This window comes from Camelus dromedarius, chromosome 11, assembly GCF_036321535.1.
Source record: "Camelus dromedarius isolate mCamDro1 chromosome 11, mCamDro1.pat, whole genome shotgun sequence".
Classification (NCBI taxonomy): Eukaryota; Metazoa; Chordata; class Mammalia; order Artiodactyla; family Camelidae; genus Camelus; species Camelus dromedarius.
This window is the reverse complement of record NC_087446.1, coordinates 3368399-3385692: the sequence shown is the minus strand read 5'-3', so window position 1 is coordinate 3385692 and position 17294 is coordinate 3368399. Positions and strand designations below refer to the sequence as shown.

At 52.1% G+C, this 17294-nt stretch overlaps 1 long non-coding RNA gene across 1 annotated transcript; it reads right to left on the bottom strand.

The window, feature by feature from the left end:
- Window positions 1-3464: 3464 nt before the first annotated feature.
- Window positions 3465-6056, bottom strand: LOC116156536 (uncharacterized). Its single transcript, XR_004140387.2, has 2 exons — window positions 4611-6056; window positions 3465-4214 (listed from the first exon to the last, which is right to left on the bottom strand). It is a non-coding gene; the product is annotated as an uncharacterized LOC116156536 (long non-coding RNA).
- Window positions 6057-17294: the final 11238 nt, after the last annotated feature.

Below are 17294 nucleotides of genomic sequence, written 5' to 3'. Positions count from 1 at the left end.
TATTAAAATGTCTTGGCAAATTAGGAATGGGGGAGGTTCCTTATTCTGATAGAGAATTATCTACAAAAACTCCCTCGGCTAATACCAAACTGGATTAAGAAATGTTGAAATGTTTCCGCTTGACCTTAAGGCAAGGTTAGTCACAATTCAGCACTTACACTCACCCTGACACTGGGAAGCTTAAAACAGCCAACGAAATACATCCAGAAAAGGAGGGGGGAGGGTAACCATCGGAAGGAAGAACTCGGACGGGATCGCTTATGTGGCTAGTGCAGAAGCCTGTGCATAAAGTATCAGAACAAATAAACGAATACAGGGAGGTTACTGAATACCAGGTTAATATGCAAAGCTCCACTAAATTTCTACAGACCAGCAACAAACATTTAGAAACTAAATATTTTAAGTAAATTCTAAAATGGATAAGGAAATTTAAAAAGCCAAGAACAGCCAGGACTCCCTGAAAGAAGAATGATGGGTAAGATTCCTTAAAAAGTGTGGTGTTGGCCCAAGGATAAGTACACAGAGCAAGGAGACAGAGCAGAGTCCAGGAACACCCTCACCTGTGGACACTGGGTGTGCTTTTTAAGCGGCTTGTAGAGCACGGCGGGGAAGGATCAGCTCTTCAACACGTCCTGCTGAGATGGCTGAACGTCTGTAGAGGGTAAAGGACACTTGGCCCCTACCTTGTACCATACAAAAATACCAATTCCTAGACAGAGTGTAAATCTGAATATGAAAAAGCAAAAATGCTAAAAAAAATTCTAGAAAATAGAGCCTTACAACCTTAGGGTAAGATTTCTTAACCATGTGACAAAAGCTATTAAAATGGGCTTTTTAAAAAATTTAGTCATCGTTAAGAGAGTGAAAAGGCAGTGGGAGGAGCTATTTGAAACATCTGTGATTGACAGAGGGTTCATATCCCCACTATGTAAAGAACTCTACGTATCAATTAAAAAGTTGGAAGAAATGGGGACAAGACTTGAACAGGCACTTCACCCAGAAGACACCCATTTCACCAGCAGACACAGGAAAAAGTACTTAATCTCATTAGTAATCACGGAAATGAAAACCGAAACCATGATGAAACGCCACGACTGCCCGCCAGAGCACTGAAAATAAAAAGACCAGCAATGCCATGTGCTCCGCTGATGAGGATGTAGGGCAGACAGAGCTCAAACCCCGCCGTGGGAGTGGGAGTCGGTGCCGCCCGTAACCACTTAGGGAAACAGTCTGGGGTTCCTTGGCTGCTAAATTTGAAGATAAGCACGTCGTAAGACCCAGCAATTCCACCGCAGGGATCATACCTCACAGAAATCTACGCGTATGTGAACCCGGAGACACAGATGAGGCATGAGTGTTCGTTATTTGTGACAGCCGAGACATGGAAACAGCCCACGTGTCATCGGCAGTGTCCTGGTGACAGCGGTGGTGATACACTCGTGGCGTGGGGCTCCGGCAGTGACCTCAGCCGCTCCCAGTGGGTGAGGCTGCCAGTGTCGAGTAAGGAAGCCACACGCCAATGACGGCTGTGTGACTATTTCCATAAAGTTCATAAGCAGATCAGACGAGACGTTAGATAGTGGCTGCACGGTGTGTTCACTGTGTGATAACTCACTGAGCTGTACCCTTACGTTTTGTATCCTTTTCTGTATTTTATATTCCACACAAAAAATCTCACCTGCTCACCTGGGTGCAAGTTGAGCCGCTATAGAGAGAGACCCCCAGATATGGCGGCCCAGCAGGAGTGAAGCTTCCTTCTCTTCACAGGATACATGGCCTGTTATTGGAGGCAGACAGACAAGCGGGGGTGGGTACCAAGAGCCCAGGGCTCCCCCGTGCCTTGCTGCTCTGCCGTCTCCTGGGGTGTCACCTCTGTGTGCACAGTTGAAGTTGGGTGACTATTTCTTGCCTTTGGGAAGGAGAAGAGTGGAGGGCAGGCACTTTCTCTCAAAGGAAGCGGTCTGCACACATCTCTTACTCCCTCCTGCGGGCGAGGATTTAGCCCCACAGCCACGTCTAGTCCTGCGTGGAGCTGGGCCACGTGGTATCTAGTTGGGTGGCTGTGCGTGGGTCCCTGACCACAGGAAGAAGGAAGTGTGGGTGATGGGGGGACAATTGGCAGGAGCTGTCACAACACCCAGAGTTGTGATGTCAAGCCCTGCATGGTTGCTAGAGGGGCTGCGTTGCATCTCCCAGCCCCCTTGTGAAGGCCGAGGGCTGTCTGGGCAGATGCATTGGGCTTAAATGTCCTAAAGGATAAGGAAGTCTGGGGATACACGTGTGGTGCTGCATCCGGGGAGGGAGTCAGGGGGGAGACCTGGGGGAGACCTGAGGGAGCCCACCCGTCACCGGATTCCAGAGCTGAGCAGGAGGCCAGGGGGCCGTGGAGCAGAGAGGGAGGAGGGTGTGGGGCCCGGAGCGCCTTCCCTTCAGTAAAGGGCCCTGCAGCAGGGGGCTTTGGAAGCCCTTGGTGGAAATACATGTGCATGCGCTGTGGCCAGGCCAGGGCCTGGCAGGACCGACTTACCCAGGGAGCGGCTCGCTCTCCTGGGGGCCGGGACGAAGCCGCAGGTGCAGCCCTGGGGCTCAGGAAAGGAGCGAGGGAGCCTCCATGCCCTGGGGTAGGTCCCTGTGAGCCTTAAGTCTTTCTGTCTGTAAAATGGCAAGGCGGGTGTGGCACCTTTGCTTCCGGGTCATCCAGAGAAACAACCAGAGGATGCCTGCACGCGCAGGAGGAGGTGAACTGAAGGAGTCGGCACCCGCGTCGCGGAGGCTCACAGGCCCCAGGATCTGCAGGCGGCGTGCGGGGGCCCCAGCAGGGCTGGGGCTGTAAGGTCCGGCCCGGACGCCTGCAAGCTCGACTCCCAGAAAGAGCCGCCTTCACCTCAAGTCCAAAGGCTGGAAAAGACCCGTGTCCCAGCTCGAGGCACCCGGGGGGGGGGGGGGGGGAGAAGCCCTCTTTGTTCTATTCGGGCCTTTCAAGCGATTGGACGGGGCCCACCCTCCCTGGGGAGGGGGGAGGGCCACCTGCTTCCCTTACTCAGACTGCCGGTTCCAGCGTGAGTCACCCGCCCAGACACACCCCGAGTCATGTCTGACCCCTTGTCTGGGCACGCCGAGGCCCAGTCACGTTGACGCAGCATGAACCATCACCCTATCTGAGGGTCCAGGAGGAGGGACGTGCCAGGGCCTTGTCACCACGGACCCTGACTGCTGCGGGAGAGCGGGGTGGGAGGGAGTCGCAGTGGCGGGGGAGGGGCTGCAGCAGCTGGGCCAGCGGGCAAGGGACCCGTAGCTGGCACTGCTGCCCACCCGGCCCAGGGTAGCTTCTTGTTTGACCGTCTGCATCCCCACTGGGCTAGGAGGCCAGTAAGAGCAGGGACGGTGTCTGCTGTCCCTTGTGGATCTGGCACCGTTAGGGGTGAATAAGCCGCCACCCCCACACTCAGTGTTGAAGCCATGACTCCCAGCACCTCAGAATGTGGCTGTATTGGAGATAAGCCCTTTAAAGAGGTGATTTCAATAGAGTGAGGCCGGTTGGGTGGGCCCTAGTCCAATCTAACGGGAGTGTCCGTGTGAGAGGAGGAAATGTGGACACACCGACCCCAGGGGCACGTGTGCACAGAAGGACGGTCACACAAGAGGGCGGCCGCCTGCAAGCCCAGGAGAGAGGCCGCAGGGGACCCACCCCGCCGACACCTCGATCCCAGACTGAGAGAGAATGGGTTTCTGCGGTTATTAAGCCACCCGTCTGGTGTTGCGTTACGGCAAGCTCAGCGCTGAGCATCTGCGGAAGGCAGAAGCCATGAGACGCTTCGGCCCTTGTCCTCGGCAGACGTGTGAGCAAGGGAGCTACAGCTCCGGGCCCAGAGCGACCGTGGGAGCAGAAGGGTGTTCAGAGAAGGCTTCCTGGAGGAGGCTTCTGGCGGCAGCTCACGGTGGGCGTGGGCTGGAAGGCTGTTCTGAGAGGGAGCCAGTGTGTGTGCACCAGCCTGGAGCCGGGAAGGAGCACCTCTGGGAACTTCTTCCTGCTTCACCGATGCTGAAGGGTCACCTGTTGCGGAGTCCTCGTGTGTCTCCCAGAGAAGTCTGGGCCACGGCCTGAGACGGCGGGGAGCCCCCAGCAGGAGATCCTCACCCTGGCGGCTGCAGGTGCGTTACATGAGGCAAACCAACGGCGCAGGGCCCAGGAGGCAGCCGGGCAGAGCGGAAAGCTGCGAACCGAGGAGCCGTCCCCAGTTCTGAGTTTGCTCTTACAGGGTGCTCAGCAAACGGCAGCAGTCCCCCCAGGGCGCCCGCAGGGTGGGTGCCAGGAGCAAAGCGGGGCATCGCTGGGGCAGCAGAGGGCAGAGCTAGGCTCCAGCCCCCCCCCCCCGCCTCCTCCCACGGGACGCCTGTAGGTCCTTCCTCTCACTGTCCTCCTGAGTCCTGCCCATGTTCTTGAGCCACCATAACACTCTCCTCCTCCAGGAAGCCTTCGAGGGACTTAGGTTCACCTTAATCTGCACCTTCCATTAATCCTTGGGTTTTGTAGCCATCCCCTAGATCGTTCCATGTGTCGGGACCACTGACTCAGGAGAGGTGCCAGGGAAGGGAGGTGAATCTGGTACCTTTGCAAAGCAGCTGCCATCTCGGAAACAGTCACCAGGGCTCATCGTGGCTTTCACAGGGCTGTGCTCTGATGACACCGACACCTTGTCAGCCGTCCCTCCCTTCAACAGGTAGCCGGACACTGGGCTGGGTGCTGGGACTAGACAGACAGTGGCCCACATGCCGCTCCCAGTTTGCTGAGGGAGATAGATGTCAATCAGATCATCAAAAAAGCGCAGGTGCAGCTGTGATAAGTGCCCAGAGGGACACCCAGGCCTGTGAGAGAGCATCAGTGGTGTCCCATCTCACTACACGCACACTACTGTCGGCACCCTGGACCCACGGCAGCTCTGCAAACCTTCATTCTCGCCAGCGTTCGGCCCCACCACCTCCCCTCACTTTCTGCTTCGTCAGGGCCCAGGAACTCCCAACATTTCTCACTACCAGACCGCAAGCCTTCCTGCACCCACCTGTTCCTCCATCCCACCTGGGTCCCTCCACACACGCCATCCATTCCACCCCACGGGGATCTCAGGATCAGGCGGTCCTCTCACATCTGCAGCCTCCCCTTCGTTCTTGCTTCCTTTCCAACAGGCCAAACTTTCACTCACCTTAAAAAAATTCTGCAATTCCAGATACCCTCTTAGTCATATTTAGCTCAGTTGTCTTCAAATTTTTTGTTCGCATTTCCCTAAAGTAACTTTGAAAAAAACCTACAACATTTCAAGTTGATATCTTTTTTCACCTTAAGTCTTTATAGTTACAAATTATCTAATTTGCAACAAACAGTAGAGATGCTGTGAAGAGAACTGTCGCATGACTCCTTTAAATGATTTTAATAGAAGTGAAATATAGAAAAATGTGGTTCCCCCTCCTACACTATTGGTGGGAATGCAGTTTGGTGCAGCCATTATGGAAAACAGTATGGAGATTCCCCAACAAACTAAAAATGGACTTACCATATGATCCAGCAATCCCACGCCTGGGCATATATCCGGAGGGAACTCTAATTCAAAAAGACACCTGCACCCCAATGTTCACAGCAGCACTATTTACAATAGCCAAGACATGGAAGCAACCTAAATGTCCATCAACAGATGACTGGGTGAAAAAGTTGTGGTGTATTTATACAATGGAATACTACTCAGCCATAAAAAAAGAATAAAATAATGCCATTTGCAGCAACATGGATGGACCTGGAGATTGTCCTTCTAAATGAAGCAAGCCAGATAGAGAAAGAAAAATACCATATGATATTACTCATATGTGGAATCTAAAAAAAAGAAAAAAGAAGACACTAATGAACTCACCTACAAAACAGAAACAGACTCACAGACATAGTAAGCAATCTTATGGTTATGGGGAGAAAGATGATAAAAGATAAATTGGGAATTTGAGATTTACAAATATTAACTACTATGTATAAAGATAGATAAAAGACAAACTTCTGTAGAGCCCAGGGAGCTATACGCAATATCTTGTAGTAGCCTATAATGAAAAAGAATATGAAAATGAATATACACATGCATATGGATGACTGAAACTGTGCTGGACACCAGAAATTGACACATTGTAACTGAGTATACTTCAGTAAAAAAAGAAAAAAGAAAAATGTGGCTCCCAACAATCCATTTTAAAAATTAAAGTGCCTTCTCTTAATGTTAGGAAATAATATTTTTACTTTTTCTTCTGGAATCTGCATTTCCATTTCATTCTACTCACAAAATTTTATCCTAATGTAGTATTTCTATGCTTGAAATCATATAAAATAGGTATAATTTCACACACAGAATTAAATTCTGGCCATAACAGAGTTAAAAACCCATGACAAAAAGATACCTGGAAAATATATGAATATTTAGATATTAAAAAGCATAATTCTAAATAACATGTGGGTGAAAGAAGAAATTATAAAGCAAATTTAAAATGTCTGAATAAGTAAAACATGATACAGTCATCCATTGGTATCCACGACCCATGGGGCATTGGTTCCGGGACCCACCTCAGATACCAAAACCCACGGATGCTCAAGTCCCACTGTCATCCTTCTGTATCCACGGTTCTGCATCTGTGGATTCAACCAACCAAGGATACTGCAGTACTGGAGTATTTACTAAAAAAAAAAAAAAAAAAATCCCAGTATAAATGGAACTGCCACGGTTCAGACCCGTGTTGTTCAAGGATTGGCTGTATGTGAAAATGCTTGAAACGCAGCTAAAGTCGTGTTTATGGGAAATTTGGAGGCTTTTTGCTTTGTTAGAAGAGAGATTTAAAATCAATGACCTAAGTTTCCGCCATAAGAAGCTAGAAAAAGAAGAGCAAATGAAACACAAAGTAAGTAGAAGGAAGGAAACAATAACAATAAAACAGGAAATGGGCAAACAGTAGAAAAAAATCCGTGAAGCCAAAAGCTAGTTCTTTTAAAAGATCAATGAAGTTGATAAACCGCCGGTGAGCCTGCTCAAGGGAAAAACCCACAAACTGCCAGCATCAGCAAGACAGACGGGGCATCACTACAGCTCCTACAGACACTAAAAGGGAAACGAGATTATGAGGGAAAATGAACAACTTTATGCCCCCCCCAAATGGAAAACAAATTATTTCTGTTAAACACATGAAATATCAAAATGGACACAAAAAGAAATAGAAAATCCAAACAGCCCTATGTCTACTAAATAAATTGAACTTGTGATTGAGCCTCTCCACAAAGAAACTCCCAGGCCTCTGTCTTCAATTTTAATGCCCTCTACGCTCGCCGCCCCTGGCAGCCAAAGTGCTCTCTCCCGGGTGCAAGTCGGCCACGTCCTTCCCCTCCCCCAGAGGGTGGCTTACTCCCCAGGATGACATTCAAGGCAGTCTGAGCTAGGCTCTGCCTGCCTCTCCACACCCTCATTTCTAGCCACCATCCTTCGCGACTCCCTGCCTCCCCACCACACGCACACGCGCGCGCGCACACACACACAAACACACACCTGATCCCCCCCACATCCTCAGCTGGCAGTACCCTCTACCCCCACCAGGGGGCGCTGGGGAACGCGTGGGAGCCTGAGTCGTTGGCAACCACTAAGGGATGTCCCTTCACATTTACTGGGCAGGAACCGGGGTGTCAAACACCCAGCAATGCCTGGAACGGGCCCCACAAAGAAGAGTCACCCTGCTGAGTATCCCAGAAGAACCCCCGCCGGACTGGATTTTCTGTGTCACCTCGGGGAGTTACACACGCTAGGAGCTCTGCCTGCAGCTGCCTTTCTGTCTTCACCTGGTTAGTTCTGCCCCAGGTGAAGGGGCTGCTTCCAAACATATACCCAACAAACTCACTGCGAGGAACTTGCCCCCCTCCCCCGGCACCGCTTTTATTAAGTATAAGTCAGGCTCAGTTCCAGAAGCAGAGACTTTTAGTTTGAATATATTCCGAAACGCACGAAGCAGCGGAGGAAATTCTAATATTTACTCTGTAACCATGGTTAGTCTTCCCTACTCTTGAAAGAGAGGCTTTTTCCCGATCTTCATTTTCTTTGCTTGTGCGGTTTCTCTGGGAGCCCTGGCCCACACCTGGGCCCTCCGGGAACGCCCCAGCTCCCTCGCCTTCCCACTCCCCGCTTCCCCACCCCGTTTACCTCTGCTTTTATTATCCTGGTTCATCTTTCTCCCAAGGTCGGGCTGGTGTCGAGCTTTCCCCTCCCCGCTCCCGGGGCGGGGGGTGTCTACCTGTGGACCACCTGTCCCCAGCCCACGGGGCACATCCCTGGGAAGAGAGGTGAGAATCTGTAGGGTAAACAGGGGAAGGGCCAGAGCCCTCCTCGAACGTCCCAGGTGTTTGCCGGGCCCACTGCAGATTCGCTCTCACTTTTTAAACGTTCTGCATCGTAATTACAGACTGTTCTTACTGAGATCTGGGAAAGGGAGGAAGGAGAGAAGTCCCTGTGCTGTTGTCACTGATTCTTTGCTCCTTTCCGTGCACGACGAGGTCTAAAGACCTGCCAGTCAAGGCAAGAGGATTAGCCTCACCCATGCGAAGGGAAAATTGGGAAGGGGAAAAAAAAAAAAAACCTTGTCTGAACTTGAAAATAAAAATGCTGATGTGGTTTTTCTTCCAGAAACATATCTTACTGATTAAGAGCATGGAGAGCTCCTGGCTCGTGGGTGGGCCCGCCGTAGTCAGCCTCCCGGCTCTCCGAGGCCAGGCCCAGCTCGCCGCCTGCAGAGGCTTGGAGGCAGGAGGCCGTGCAGATGCTCCCAGGGCACATCTTTGCGGATGCGCACGGCTGTGTGTGTGTGTGTGTGTGTGCGTGTGCGCGCGCGCGTGTACGCAAGCACTGGTGCGGATCCGCTAAGACAGGGATGTTCCTTTGCTCAGCTTTTCCACCTTCACGTCAGGACAGAAAGGCAGCGGGTCATCCTGGAAGGAGGGTGGACTTGGAGTCAGTTAGGGCTGGTCTGACCCAGGGCTGCTGCCTGTTAGCTGAGTGACCCTAGGCAAGCGACAATCTCCTTGTGCCTGAGTTTCTCCATCTTTGAAACAGAAATGGGGCACCTACTGGCTAAGGTGGGTGATATAACTCAAGTGTCGTCATTGGCAGGTGCCCACACTGAGTAGAACCCCCACGGGTGGTCACCATCCTTGTGCCAAGAGGGTGACATGTGGCTGACTGCAACTCTGCCCCCACACCCTCCCACCCTGGGCTGTCTGAGGCCACTGCCTCTTCCAGACAGCCTTCCTCTTTCGGTGTTCTCTCCCTTGGCCCCAGTGGGCCTCAGTGTCCATGGCTGTGAAATGGGGCCGACACCTTGCACACATCGACCACACAGGGCCTGTGGCTTGGCATGACGGTGGAGGCTCCTGCCAGGAAGACCATCTGCGCCAAGGGCTAGATGCCCCCGGCCAGGCTCAGCTGGCCTTTTCTCCAGTTTCACTGGGTTGGGTTATGGAGCGATGGTGGCCGTTGATAAAGCAGTAATTGGGGTGACTTGGGTATTTTCCGAGGTGCTGCTGCCGATGACTCACGCTCAGTAAGTCAACATTCCACTGTCATGGGCCGGGAGACAGTTGCACAGCCTACTCAGGGATTCAGGTTTCACAACTCCGGTATCTGGATGTGCGGTCCCTGAGTCACCCAGAGATTCCACACCTCAGGAGGTGTTTACGTGGGGCTTTGTTCCCAGTCCTACACGGATAGGGTGTGCTCTGAGGCGTTTAGCTGGCACTTAGAGGGTTTACAGCTGCAATCTGTTCCTAGCAATTAATATCCTGTAAATAATAAATCCACTCAGGAGCCAAGCTGCTGAGGCCCTCAGTGCCTCCTCGCGCTCACCTCTCCCTCTCCGGAGCGCTCTGTCCTTCCAGCTGCTTTCCTCCCCCTCCCCCAGCCTCGCCTTCTGTTTTCTTCTGCTTCTTCCCAGGGGTCCCTGCCCCTCTCCCCTCTCCCTTCTCCCAGCTGGCCCTGAGCCTCTGGGGGGCACGTGGAACCGAGCACACTCACTTCTTGCCCTCTGCCAGGGCGCAGGGCCCCATTGGGAGTTGGACCATGGAGGGGACCAGCCACCACCCAGAGGAAGGGCAGGGGTCGTGGGGGAGCCAGAGACATGGCGAGGACGTGGACGTGACACAGTGGTCCCGGGCCACCCATGGCTCTCTTCCCACTTGTCAGGGGCTGGGCTCCCAGGAGCACGACGTTTGGCCTGGAAAGGTGTGAGCGCTGCACCCTCCTGGTGGAATCCTTGCATCTCCAACTTCCAGCGCAGCAGTGGTGGCTTGAGGCAGGAGGGGCAGATCCAAAGGACGAGGGAGCCCTGTGTGTGCCAGGAGTGCGGGTCTCTCCTCCTGTGAACACGTGCCGTCAGCCGGTCCAGGGTGTGAGCCCCGACCACGGTCAGCGGTGGTCACAGGCTGCCCTGCGCAGACAGACCAGGTCCCTGTCTTGCAGCTGATGGCCGGGGGGCGGGGCTGGCTGTAAAGCCCACTACAAATAAAGATTACAAGATTACCGATGGTGCCAGGGCCAAGAAGGAAACAAGCAGGTAGGTGGGAGCGGGGACAGGGACCCCGTTTCAGTAACAGGGAGCATGTGCATGCCTACAGCAGAGTGGGGGGATTGGAACCCCAGCTCTGGGAGCAAATCCTCCTTGATTTGAACCTCAGCCCTTTCCTTCCTAGCTGTGTGGCCTTGGGCAAGTTGCTTGACCTCTCGGGGCTTCAGTTTCCTTCCCTGTAAAACGGAGGTGATCGCAGTACGGACCTCACGGGGCTGCTGTGACGCTCCGTCAGACAACATGCACAGAGCAGCTCAGGGCCGCGCTGGGCCCTGGATGCTTTAAATCCGGAGCTAGGGACCCCGGAATGGAGAAAAACGGGAGCTTTCGGAGTAGAATCCAACCCCGGCAGGTGGAGGGATTCCAGAAAGAGCCAGCTTCCGCGCCGCGAGGAGTGCGCGGGGCGAGAGGCGATGCTGCACTGCCCTCTGGGGGAGCCGCGCAGGAAGGGAGCCGCCCGCCCTCCGGGCGCCCGGACCCCCAGCTCCCCGCCCGGACCCCGCCCCCCCCGGACCCCGCCCCCCCCCCCCCCCGCAGCCTCCGCCCCGCCCGCGCGCCTGCGCTTCCGCGGGAGCTCTCGGCACCCACCCCCACCCCCCACCCCGGCGCGAGGCCCTGCTCGGCGGCAGCGCTGACGCTCCTCCAGGGCTTGTGACGCCCGCGCAGCGCCCGGGGACCGGCCCTTCCCGCCGCACTCACCCCTCGGCAGTCTCTGGGGTCGGGTTCCGTTTTACAGACGAGGCGACTGAGGCACAGACAGGGGCTCCAGGGGCTCCGCTCGGCCTTTGCCGTCCGCGGGCCGCCTGGGGCGTGTCCCCGCCCAGCGAGGCCCTGGCCCCCCGGGGCCCCGAAGCCCACGCCTCCCGCCTCCTCCCCGCGGCCCCAGCTCCCCCAGAACCGCGGCCGCACTTCCGCAGCCTCGCCTCCGAGAGCCCTTCCTTTTCGTCACCTCCCCCACGCCCTCACCCCGGCCCCTCTCCCAGAGGGAGTTCTTTGCTCGCATAACCCCAGCCCGGCGAGTCCAGCCTCCTGCCCTCTCCGTGGCAGCAGCTTCCCTTCGCGGGTAGCCCAGGCGCCACCGTGCCCCTGCCGCCTTAGTGTCTCTGCCCCGCTGCCGCCACCTGCACCCTTCCCGTCCCGGACGCTACCCCGTGCTCCCCCCTCTGTCAGCTCGGAGTCTCCCGTCCCAGCTCTGAAACAGCAGCAACCAGAAACCCCCTACCAAGGCCACGGAAGGCCTTCACAGAAGTCCCCCTCCGTGGTGGGCTTCTCTCTCCTCCTCAGAGGCGGCCGGGGTTCCCAGCCCTGCCCCTCCCTCCCCACCCTCTGGCCACCTCCCTTGCTGGCTCTTCCTCTCCCAGCCCAGAAACCCTGGACGTCTCCAGGGCGGAGCTGGTGGAGTTTCTCTCTCCTGCATCTACTCACTCCTTGGAAATCCACCCAGTTTCAGGGCTTTGAATACCAGTACTACCCTGACAACCCCCAAACACGCCCGGCCCAGGCCGCCGGCCCCGGGGCGCTGCACCCCGCTGCCTGCTGGGTGTCGCACTCAGGGGGCGGGCAGGAGTCTCCCAGATGCACGCACCCACGGCGGCCCTGACCTCCTGCCCCCAGATTCCCAAACGCAGGAAACGACAGCTTTATCCTCCCAGGGACTCAGCTCAAAATCTCCAGAGTCATCCTTGGCTGCCTTTTTTCTCTCAAAACCTGCATTGAGTCTGTCAGCAAACCCTGTAGTTCCACCTTCCAGATGTGTCCCCAACCTGGCGACTTCTCACCACCTTCTAGTCTGAGCCACCACGAACCATCGTTGTTCTCCAGGGGTGTCGTGACTGCCTGCTCACATCATCCTTCTGTTCCTGTTGCTCAGAGCACAGCCAGCACCAGGGTTGGCAGGGCTTCTCTCCTCTGGCTTCCCTTCCTGAAGCTCTCCTGCAGCTCCACAGGCTCCGCGATGCTCCTTAAGCCAGCCAGGCTCTCTCCTGCCTCAGTGCCTTTGCACCTGACATTCCCTTTGCCTAGGCACTCCTCCTCCAGCTGTCTCCCTAGCTCACTCCCTCACCCTCTCCTAGTCTATGCTAAAGTGTCACCTTCTCGGCCTCTTCTCCACACAGCCCTGCTCCTTCCCTGCTTTGTGTTTGTCTCAGCTTACAGCTATCTAGCCAGCCCAGTGTGGATTTCATGTATTGTCAGATTCACGAGAGCAAGGATTTCTCCCTGTCTGCTCACCGCTCCAAACCCTGTGCCCAGAACCGCACTGGCACATGGCAGGTGCCCAATGAATGTCCATTGAGGGAAACGCACAAGGAAGGCCCTTTGCCCCTTGCTCAGAGCCAGGAGTCCCAGCAGGAAGGTGTGGGGGCAAGTTCTCTCAGCTCCCAGGGAAGCCCTGGCCCCCACCCTTCAGCCTTCAAGAGGCTTCAGGTCAGGTTGAGTGAGCTAGATTCACACTCAGCGTTTCACCCAGGACCAGAGCAGGTGGTCCTGACCCTAGCGCCCTGGACGCTCAGTGGGTCAGCATCAAAGCCAGATTAGCTCCCAGCTTAACCCCGGCTGCCACATTCTTCTGACAGATGCAGGCTGGGGAGATTCCGCGGCCACAGTCTCAGGCTTAGACTCAGACCTCTGGGAGTCCCCACTACCACACGCATGCGCGCACGCACGTGCCTGCGCACACGTGCCTGCGCACACGTGCCTGCGCGTGCACTTGTTGGCACTGCCACTGGTTCGGGAGCCAGGAGTCCTCAACTTGGCTAAGACTTATCGTGGCCCAGGTGTCAGACTGGACCCCAGAGAGCCAGCACTGGTAGGCCCTCCCTGTCCAGACTGTCTTGTCCAGCATCTGACATCACAGGCAGGGACCCTGCCCAGAGGGAGGATGTGGTTCGCATCACCTTTTACTCCTGATTCCGAGGGCAGCGTTGCTCTGCCGTGCCTAGTTTGGTCTTGGTGAGGGAGAGCCCCACTTCCCGGGACAAGCACCAGCCTCAGGAGCTACCTCCCCCGAGAGGGCGTGGAGAGAAGTGTCCCCACTGGTGGCTGTGTGGCTCAGACAAGATAAGCAGTGGGACATGCCCGAAGCACAGTGGCTCTTGAGAACCAGGGTGGTGACGGCTGTGGCCGCTGTCCCCGTGACTCGAGGCTCAGCTCGATGCTCCCTGAACTGCAATGAGCCGCTCGACGGGCTGTTATTTTATTTTGCCCCCACCTGGTAGGCTGGATCTCACCTTCCTCCTGACCTCTCCCACCCCGATTCTTCTTTGGTATGTCATCAATCAAGTCTGTTTCTCCAACTCAGAGGAAAACTGCTCTCCGATCCCCAAGTGGAACCAGAACTTGCGGTTCTCGGATCTCTCGGTGAGCACCATTTGTTGTCTGCAAAAACAAAGGCCCTGAGCATCCTTACCAGGAGGCTGTTTCTGGCTGGCTTGCCTCGGTCTAGGTCAGGGGTCCTTGCCTGACCAGCCCAGGGACCCAGCAACCTGTGTCAAATCGCAGTTCTGTCTTTTTCTGCTGAAATCTCTGTCTCTAAGTTTTCCCTCTCCTCTTCCCTGACCCCCTAAACTTGCTGTCCTTTGGGAGGCGTGGGGAGGACTCGTAGTCAGGAGAGGACTGGCATTTTGTCCAGCTTTGTGTGGGGTCACACACCCAGCAAGGAGGAGGTGGCCAATGCTTGGTTTAAAAAGAGCGAGTGCCTCTGCCTCCGGCCAAGATGAAGTAACAGTCTATTTTTACCACCACGTGAAACAACCAAAAGAACCAGACAGACTGTATTAAATAGCAGTTTCAAGACACTCAACATCAGGCAATGAAATGAAATGAAATGATCCCCGAGACAAAAAAATACCAAAACAACAAAGTGAGCCGCACAGTGTTGCCAGCTCTCTGCCTTGAGAGCTCCCGGGGCACAGCACAGGGAAGGGGGCCCAGGCAGAGCCCGGGAGACACCCTGAGTGGCGAGGGTGGAGCCGAGGGTCCAGGAAGGCCAAGGTGGCTGGAGTGGTCAGGACTCAGCATCAGAGAAGAGGGAGCTACCTAGAGAGAACCCGGAGATGTGCATCGGGCCCCCTCAACTGTTCCCAGAGGACTGAGCACCACGTGTGTGTGCGAGAATCACCCTAAGGGATTAAAGGAAACTGCCCACTGCTCTCACGGGGCTGGGAACAATGCCTCTTTCCAGCAGCCAGACTGGAAAAATTTGTGATTCTGGTGAGGGAGACATTTGGGGGAAGAGGGTGGTGTATTCATATGATCTTGCCTCAGAAGTGGAGAATGATTAACCCTGGACGGAGTACTTACCCAGAGCCACCTAATGTATCATGAAAACAAGACCCAAAAGCATCAAACTGGTTCCAAGTAGCCTAGCTGCGTCCCAGATCACAGTTCAAGGAAATTTGTTGGGATACAATAATATCTAGTGCCCCAAAAGGTAAATTTTGGAGGGATGGAAATGTTTTGAAACTCAGTAGAGATGACAGTTAAACAGCATTATGAATGTACTAAATGCCACTGAATTGACTTTAAAATGGTTAATTTTGTTATGTGAATTTCACCTCAATTTTTTAAAGATTAAATTAATTGTAAAGATTAATTAATTAAATTAAAATAATTGACGGTTCAAAACATTTATAAGCAAAACAGATGGCAGTAGCATAGAGGTCAGGAGGGGGAAGATGGAAGTGCACTGTCTTATCATTGTACTGTAGCAGCTGGAGTGGCGTCATGTCACCTGTAGGTGGGCTCTGATAAGTTAAAGATTATACTGTAAGCCCTAAAGCAACCACTGAAATAACTCAACAAAGAGACACAACTAAAGAGATAAAATGGAATAATAAAAGGTAATCCAAAAGAAGGCAGTAAAAGAAGGGGGAAAAAGAACAGATGGGACCAAAAAACAGAAAACAAAGAGACCTAATGTATTAATAATCACATTAAATATAAATAGCCTAAACACCCCAATTAAAGGTCAGAGATTATTAGATTAGATTAAAAAGTCAAGGTCCAACTATATACTGCCTGCAAGAAATGCACCCTACATGTAGAGACACAAATAGGTCAAAAGTAAAGGGATAGAAAAAGATACACCATGATAACCGTGGCCGAAAGAACGCTGGAGTAGCTACACAGTCAAAGTTAATTTCAAAGGAAAGAGTATTACCGGGGGTAAAAAAAAAAGGCACTTCATCATGATAAAGATGGCAATTAATAAGAGGATGTAATGATCTTAAAGTTACCTAATAACAGAGCTTCAAAATATACGAAGCAAAACATGATAGAACTGAAGGAAGAAATAGGTCACAATTATGGAGGGAAATTTAAATATTGCTCTCTCAATATTAGTAGAACAAGTAGATGAAATCAGTAAAGATGAGAAGATTTGAGCAACATTATTAGTCAACGTGACCCAGGTAAAAGGTATAGAGCACTCCACTCAACAAAAGCAGAATAAACATTCTTTTCAGGTTCACATGGAACATTTACCAAGATGGACTATATTCTGACTCATAACATATAAAAGGATTCAAGTTACACAAAGTGTGTTCTCTGGTCATAATGGAAATCAGTAATATAAAGTTATCTAGACAATCCTCAAATATTTGGAAACTAAACAATTTATACTCTATCAGTCAAAGAAGAAATCAAAAGTAAAATTAGAAAATATTTTAAACTGAATGAAAATGAAAACAACATAGAATTTGTGAGATGTTGCTAAACAGAGATTAACTCAGCTTTAGACACTACACGCCTATATTAGAGAGAAGAATGATTTCAAATCAATTTCCTCAGTTCCACCTTAAGAAACTAGAAGAAGAGCAAATTAAATCCAAAGTAAGCTAAAGAAGGGAAACAATAAAGAGCAAAGTGAAAATTCAATGAAATAGGAAAGAGAAAAATAATAGAGGGGCAAAAATAAAACCAAAGATAAATAAAAGTGATAAAACTCTACCCAGACTAATTTGGGAAAGAAAGAGAGAAGACGCTACTTACCAAAATCAGAAATGAGAAAGGTGCCTTTACTACAGACTCTGCAAACCTTAAGAGGATACTAAGGAATATTATGAACAACTTTAAGCCTATCAACTCAAAAACTTAGATTAAACTATCAAATTATTTGAAAAACACGAACTTCCAAAGCTCACTCAAGAAGAAATAGCTAACCTGAGTATACTTTACTCTTTTAAAGAGATTGAAATTACACAAAGAAAACTCCAGGTCCAGGTGTCTTCAGTAGTGAATTCCATGAAACACTTAAGGAATTCCACAGAAACTTTCAAAATATTAAAGAAGGTGATATATTTCTCAGTTTATTCCATGATACGAAAATCAGGCAAAGAAGTGACAAAACAACTACAGAACAGGATCTCTCATGAACATAGATCAAGGATTCTAAGTTCTTTAACAGGTTGAAGATATATAAACAATATATAAAAAGGATAATACATCCTGACCAACGTGAGGGTTGAACGAAGTGAGGTTCATCTAAGGAGTGCAAGGTTGGTTTAATACCAGAACATTAATCAATGTAATTCACTGTATTAACAAACTAAAAAAAAAAAAAAATGATCATCTCAATAGATGCAGAAAATGCATTGGACAAAATCTACATCCATTCTTGGTAAAAACTCTTAGCAAACTAGAAGTAGAAGGAACTTTCTCAACCTGAGAAAAGGCAT